This window comes from Eleutherodactylus coqui, chromosome 1 (assembly GCF_035609145.1).
Source record: "Eleutherodactylus coqui strain aEleCoq1 chromosome 1, aEleCoq1.hap1, whole genome shotgun sequence".
Classification (NCBI taxonomy): Eukaryota; Metazoa; Chordata; class Amphibia; order Anura; family Eleutherodactylidae; genus Eleutherodactylus; species Eleutherodactylus coqui.
Genome location: NC_089837.1, coordinates 75,725,086 through 75,732,166, shown reverse-complemented (window position 1 = coordinate 75,732,166; position 7,081 = coordinate 75,725,086).

The following is a 7,081-nucleotide window of genomic DNA, read 5'->3' as shown; positions in this document are numbered from 1 at the left end:
TAAAATAACGTCATTGTTGCTGTGGTAACCGAGTTGCAGCTTTCCCTCGTCTCCTCACACCGTGCAGCCTGGGCGTGGTGGTGGTGGCGGCGGCTTCCTGCAGTGGAGGTGCTGCACCGCGGGCAAGGCGCTCACCACGCCATGGCTAGGAGCCACCACAGGCGGCGAACACATGGAGACCACTGCTCTATGTCTATAAGCCACATGCATGGCCCTGTGTGATAATGCTGTTATATGACGGCAGATAATACATTATTACCCTGAGGTAGAAAATAAAGTGCAGAGAAATTCAATGTAAAATATACCCTCAAAAAACAAAACAAAATGGTGACTCGTCTAATAAAGTATATGACAAAAAGCACGTTCTTTGTTTTCATCTGCGTTGTCTATTGTGTTTTGCGCCCACGTAGGGCACGTTCTGCCCGCTCTGTGCCCGAAGAGACAGCTGATCAGGACGCTATGGTGCGCCGTGTGCGTTTCACAGGCTTCCATATAAGAGGGCGCATTCACACGCGGCGTAAAAACGCACCACAGAAAAAGTGGACGCAAAATCAACACATTTTCATGCGGATTTGCTACAGAATTTCCGCAGATTTTATACGCCGCGTCAAAAAATAGCTCTTGCCCTATCTTTTGCTGAAATACACAGCTAGCTCCCATAGACTTCTATGGCAGCAGGAAAACAGGGAGAGGGAGGGAGTTACCCGGCGCACAACGCTGGGACTAGAAGACAGCTCGCCCTAATTAGGCATTATTCGTCTTTCCGAGCATTCTGCGTATTTTTTGGCGATACGCAGCAGGGCGCCTTGTGAATGGCTGAGAATACAGAGCTAAAGATCGGGACTAAAGATGAGCGAGCGTACTCGTTTAGGGCGATTTCGCAATTGGACAGCACTTTTTTCGAGTAACTGACTACTCGGGCGAAAAGATTCGGGGGGCGCTGGGGTTGAGCGGGGGGTTGCAGAGGACTGCTCTACCCCCCCCCCCCCCGCTCTACCACGCCGCCCCCCGAATCTTTTCACCTGAGTAGTCAGTTACTCGAAAAAAGCGGTGCTCGAGTGCAAAAACACCCGAACCGAGTACGCTCGCTCATCTGTACTCGGGACTCGATCGCGGCAATAATGCATGACTACGATTGTATGGTGCGTACAGGTGAACGTAAAAACACATACGGTTGTGTGAAGGGGGCTCCATGGATAAGGTATCCCCTTGTGTGTTACGTGAGCATTGACTTCTATGGGGACTTTTGGTGCGCAAATTGTCAGGAAAATAGAGCATGTTGCGTTTTTTTTACGCAACTAAGATACGCTGGAAAAATACGTACATGTGAATAAACCCATTGAAATCAATGGGTTCTGTTCTCTACATATTGCGCATGCAGATTTTGCGTGCGCAGATACGCCCATATGACGCCGACCTCAGAGCTCCTTCAGACGGGTGTAATTGTATGCGCAATACGCGAGAATAGAACCCCTTGATTGCAATGGATTCATTCACATTTCCTTTTTGCACACGCATTTCACTTGCGCGCAAAAAAAATAGAACAAGCTCTATTGTGTCCACATTTGCACATCAAAGAGCCTCATAGAAGTCTATTGGGGGGGTGGACAAATGCTCACGCAATACACAAGGGATGCGCAAAACTGCACAGTTAGGGGGCGAAACACATCAGAGCTCATTAGGCTAAACACGCTCGCCGCAGCACAACGTATTTGCGCATGAACAAGGTTTGGTTGACGTACATTTGTGCGTGTCTGTGTGTAGTACTGTAGTTTTTGCGTACACAGGGCAGTTCAGGATGTTGCACACAGCCAATAAAATTGTGCGATTTTCGCACAATGCCAGAGTGAGTAAAAAGCAGATTTATGAAACCAATGATTTTCAATGGTTTCCTTCCGAGTAGCGATGTTTTCAGTGATGCGATGTTGCAAGAACAAGAAATATCAGTGGACTAATTAAGTATGTACTCCTCTGCCCATCCTGTTCTGGTAATGTTTTAGGTGCAAACTAATCACACCATATATATATATATATATATATATATCTTCGGACCTAGTTCATTATGCCTGAGGAAGAATCCTAAGTGGGTTTGAAAGCTCGCTATAACATGATGTATTTTTGTCAGCCATTATAAGGTATCATATCTACAAGATTACTTGGTTTCACTTACTGAGAACAATCACATTTTGCTCTACTGGCTGAGGCCTCATTCACATGATTGTATGCGTTTTTACGTTTTTATTGGCCGTGCCGTAAAATCGCATGAGCGGGCGATTTTCCGCGATCAAGTCCCGTGCTTAATTAGCGTTTTTTTATCCATTCACATGACCGGGTGCAACGTTTTTTAGCAAAAAAAAATACATTGCACCCCGGAAAGCCCTCGCTCGGCATAAATCCTCGTAATGACTTCCAATCAGGGGCGTAACTATAGAGGATGCAGGGGATGCAGTTGCACCCGGGCCCAGAAGCCTTAGGGGGCCCATAAGGCCTCTCTTCTCCATATAGGGAGCCCAGTACTATGAATAAAGCATTATAGTTGGGGGCCCTGTTACAGGTTTTGCATTGGGGCCCGGGAGCTTCAAGTTACGCCTCTGCTTCCAATGCCTACATAGAGGCACCTGTAAGCTTTTCACAGCGCTGGCCGCTGCTAAAAATGCCTCCACCTCCCTTTTTTTCCCAGCTCCCATAGGAGTCGCTGTGAGACTGTATGCGAGTCGCGCCTGGGAAAGTTGAGTGCAACTCGCATCGGATAGCACATAGACACTCATTTGTGTGCCGTCTGATATTCACGAACCCCGAACATTCTCATCCATGAAAACGGACATGAATACGACATGCAGCCATTTCTTTCCGTGTGAGAGAATGTGCTTGTGAATAGCCTCCGGACTACGTCATAGCACTTAGACCAAAATGGCCAAATGTCATGCAGTATTCTCTTTCATATGCAATACTTGGTATTGCAAACATTAGTTTTACACTGGTCCTTTTATTATATCATGCCATCATTTGAAATATTTCTCGTATGTTATACCCAAGGACAGCGTCTTACCAAACCATAACTCATAAATAGCGAATTGTATTTTAATAGCTGCTAGATGAGAAATTCCATTATTGCACCCATTTAACCCATTACACAATCAGACAGTATATAATGTAATCTACGGATTTTAACAATTAGTTCCTCTCATTGCGGCCATAAAACCGTTCAATGGACTGCATGTCGTAGGATAGATAACCTATTTGTTTCTTGTATTGCTTGAAAACAATCACTATTCTTTTTATGGCTTGGATATAATAGCACCCAGTGAATGTGTGTTTGAGTGCATACAATGACAGCTAGATATTTCATTGCTGATGGCTTATGAAAAATCCAACACAGAAATCTATAACTGTAGTAGCAAAGAAGAGTCATTATGTGTTGTACTGTAGGTGGAACTGTATTGAGATACAAAAGCAAACCACTCCATCTAATTGTCCTAAGGACTCATGTATACGGACCCTGGCCTATTACCAGTGCATTGAGACTGTCCAGGCACATGGAGGCTCATGTGTTGCCATATTGTGCCTCTTGGATGTATACTATTCTATCCAAAAGCAATTCACCGTAACATAGTTGCTGCGGTGCGCCAGCCGCGGTCCAGGGTAATGTCACAACATCAGCCCCAGCCCATGTGATTGCGGCATTGGCACATGCACCCTGTCATTCAGTGCTGGTCAACATGAACAGATATATCTCCTTAAGTGGAGTTCGATTGGATGGCAGAGAGGTGATTCCCCTAACTGGCCAATCAACCATTATTGTAGTATATTTTTTCTGGCACCTCCTCTCAGAGGGTGCCGGTTATTCTTCTCCCTGGTACAGATTTGGTCAAGTCAGTGTTGTCCCAGTATCAAGATCTATCAGATAGGTTCGCAGTGTTGTTACTAAATGGTTGGCACTGTCATCTCTACCTCGTATTGTTGTGTCAACTGTGATTTACATCTGTCAATTGTTACCCCACCTCATCACCAACTAGGGACAGTAAAGGTTGCCCCAGGTTCTAGATGTGAGTCTGCCCTCATCAGGGTGATTACCCTGCTTTAAGGCTCATGCCCAAAAACAGTCTCTCCATAGGGTTTTACCTGTGCATGTCCACGCATCACATGCACATGTGATATTATGTTATGTTTTACCATTGAGGTGTAACCAAACTTACGGCATACTTCTGACATGTCCTAGTGACATGCCAGAAGTTTTAACCAATGGCTAAAAACCCCACCAATCACTAAAATAAAGGTGGAGGACCATCATCAGAGTGTTGTGTCCAATCAGCTTTCCTTGGAGCAGTGTATAATCTCAACAGAAAGTCTATGAGTACGTAATTCGCTCGTCAATCACAGCCCAGCACTCTACATTTTAGCGTTCAATGGAAGTCTCAGCAAAAGAACCCCCCACTAATCAAAACCCCTGACTTGTCTGTATGACATTTCAGAAGTTCCCTGAAAGTTTTGTTACCCTGCTGATTCTGACAGACATTGAGTACTTCTATCTTGTCAGAGGAGAGCCAGAGGTCGATATGGGTAGGTCCCAGTTTGCGGTACAAAGAAGGAGTCAGGTATCGTAGTCAGGAGGAAAGCCCGGGGTTGGTATCGGTAGGTCTAAGTTTGCAGTACGAAGCAGAAGGCAGGTATCATAGTCAGGAGGAAAGCCAGAGGTCGGTATCAATAGGTCTCAGTTTAGATTTGCAGAGGAGCAGGCAGGAGAGGAGCTTGACTAAGGCTCTGCAGCACAATAGGCAGTAGCAGGGCCAGGCTTTTAAAGTGAGCCTAATCAGGAACCAGGTGGAGCTAGAGCAGGGACTGAGTATCAGGATTTGGGAACAAGGCAAAAGTCATGCAGGGAAACTGTCCAAAAGCTGGATGGCTCAGCAGGGAGAGCTACTGATGGGAGCGCAGGAGGTCCTGGGTTCAATCCCTGACATGCATTTTGATTTGGCTTGCCTTTTGTCTATACACTACCTTGCTTACTTGTAACACTCGTATGTCCCCACTTTGTTAAAGCGAATCTGTCATCACCTAAGAGTACCATAAACTAAGTTATTGTGCTCATAAGGCCGGTCCCGAGGAGCTTGGGGATGTATTTTGCATGCTTACCTGGCTTCCTGTTCTCACGCTGTCACCCATGGAAGTTGGTGCATGGACAGTGTAGCAGACTTATCTCTGCAGGCTGTGTGTGCGCACTCCCATACAGAACAGTGTGTGCTCGTACACAGCCTGCAGAGAGGAATAATGCACTGTCTGTGCGCCAACTTCCACAGGTGACAGTGTGGGAACGGAGAGCCAGGTAAGAATGCAAAGCACATCCCTGAACTCCTTGGGACCTGCCCTATGAGGGCCATAACTTAGTTTATGGCGCTCATAGATGATGACAGGTTTCCTTTCAGTAATTGGACCTGCCTGACCCTCAGTATTGTTCGGTGATACATAGAAGCAAACAAACATTGACAGATACACTTAGGACCCCTGTTCACGGCAGTGATTTGAATCATGCCGGCTGAAGCTTTCCATAGCATTGCTATGGAGAGCGCCGGCCCCGTGTCCACGAGCGGAGAATCATTGCGATTCTCCGCTCGCGGGCGGCAGTTCGCAGCATGCTGCGAATTGCCCTGATTCTCCGCGGTCAGCCTATCTGTCAGATAGGCTGACCAGTGAAGAACCATCTGCGGCTCCTGCTACCGGGCGGCCGCTGCTGCGGATGAGATTCGCAACGCCCGTGGACAGGGGGCCTTACCTGTACTTATAGTGATACAAGTGATATGATCTGCCAAAAATGCACAAAAATACATTTATATGTGGTGATTCTTCTACATATAAAATACATCTCCCCTGTTTTATCCATGAAAATGGTTAATGTAACACAACAAGCTTCCAAAAAGTGGACAATCTTTTCAGATTTCCTTTATTTTCTTTTTTTGTTCAACAACAAAAGATATCCGATCGTTAACTATAGTGAATTCAGGTCCTTTGAGCCATCTTCAAGCCTTATCCCCAGCAACCCGAATCAATATCATGTACTAATGGGACCTAATAAGGATGAAATAGCAATTCACAATGTTCAGCTAGTCTTAAAGAAGTGTAAATGGTATTGTTACTGACATTTTATCTACCAGTACTCATTTATACATTAGATCACCAGATACAGTATGTATCCATAATAGCACATACCTCTTCAAGGACACGTTACCTTTTAGAACATAATCTTCATTTTGATATCTGGAAGGTAAATAAACAGATTATAGAGGAAAATGCCATACATTTACGCAGGACGTAAATTCAGGATACGATGCAGCAGAAGGAGTTACAAAACTATGCAATATTTCTTTATCAACAAAGGAATAAAAATGAGTAATGTTATAATAACAAGCAGTTATCTTCCACCATAGATTCAGCTGACGCTAAGTACGACTAACTAAATCCCAGGATCAATAATACTTTATGCACAATACGAAACAACAGTAATGTGGAAAACAACATCAATAAGGTAGTAAAGAGATCAGTCCTGTTAGGCAGAAAAAAAACACACAGTCCATACTTGAGGAGTTAACACTTTGCTACTAGCAATATTAACTAGTAACAGTCCACCTGAGACATAGTGCTCAAATTCCTGCTAATATGTCTCTATCCGGTAGGCTCATGCCCCTGTAACACTATCTCGGTTCATACCCCCCTTACACAGTGGTGCAGGATGCAGCCGTTGTAAAATATGACCGATGGCTGCAAACTAAGCCCCACCCGCTCAAACCTGGACCCGGCCGAGAGAGAGTAATCGGAAAAAAGGAAGGGCGCTTGTCAATGCTAGTGCTCATAGTACTGTTAAAAGACTGCCCTCCACCAGCCAGAGTCACAGCTGGAGAATTCTTTCATCCACACAGGGAATCCCTTCAGACACGGTGGGAAAATCCCTTCAGCTGCGGCAGGAGTATCATATCCGCTTGAGAAAGACCCCAGAGGTTGGGTCGAAACTTTGCTGTCTTGTGACCATGGAAATAAAGGAATCACTTTTCTATTTTTGAAAAATTTTGTCTACTTTTGAAATCTTGAT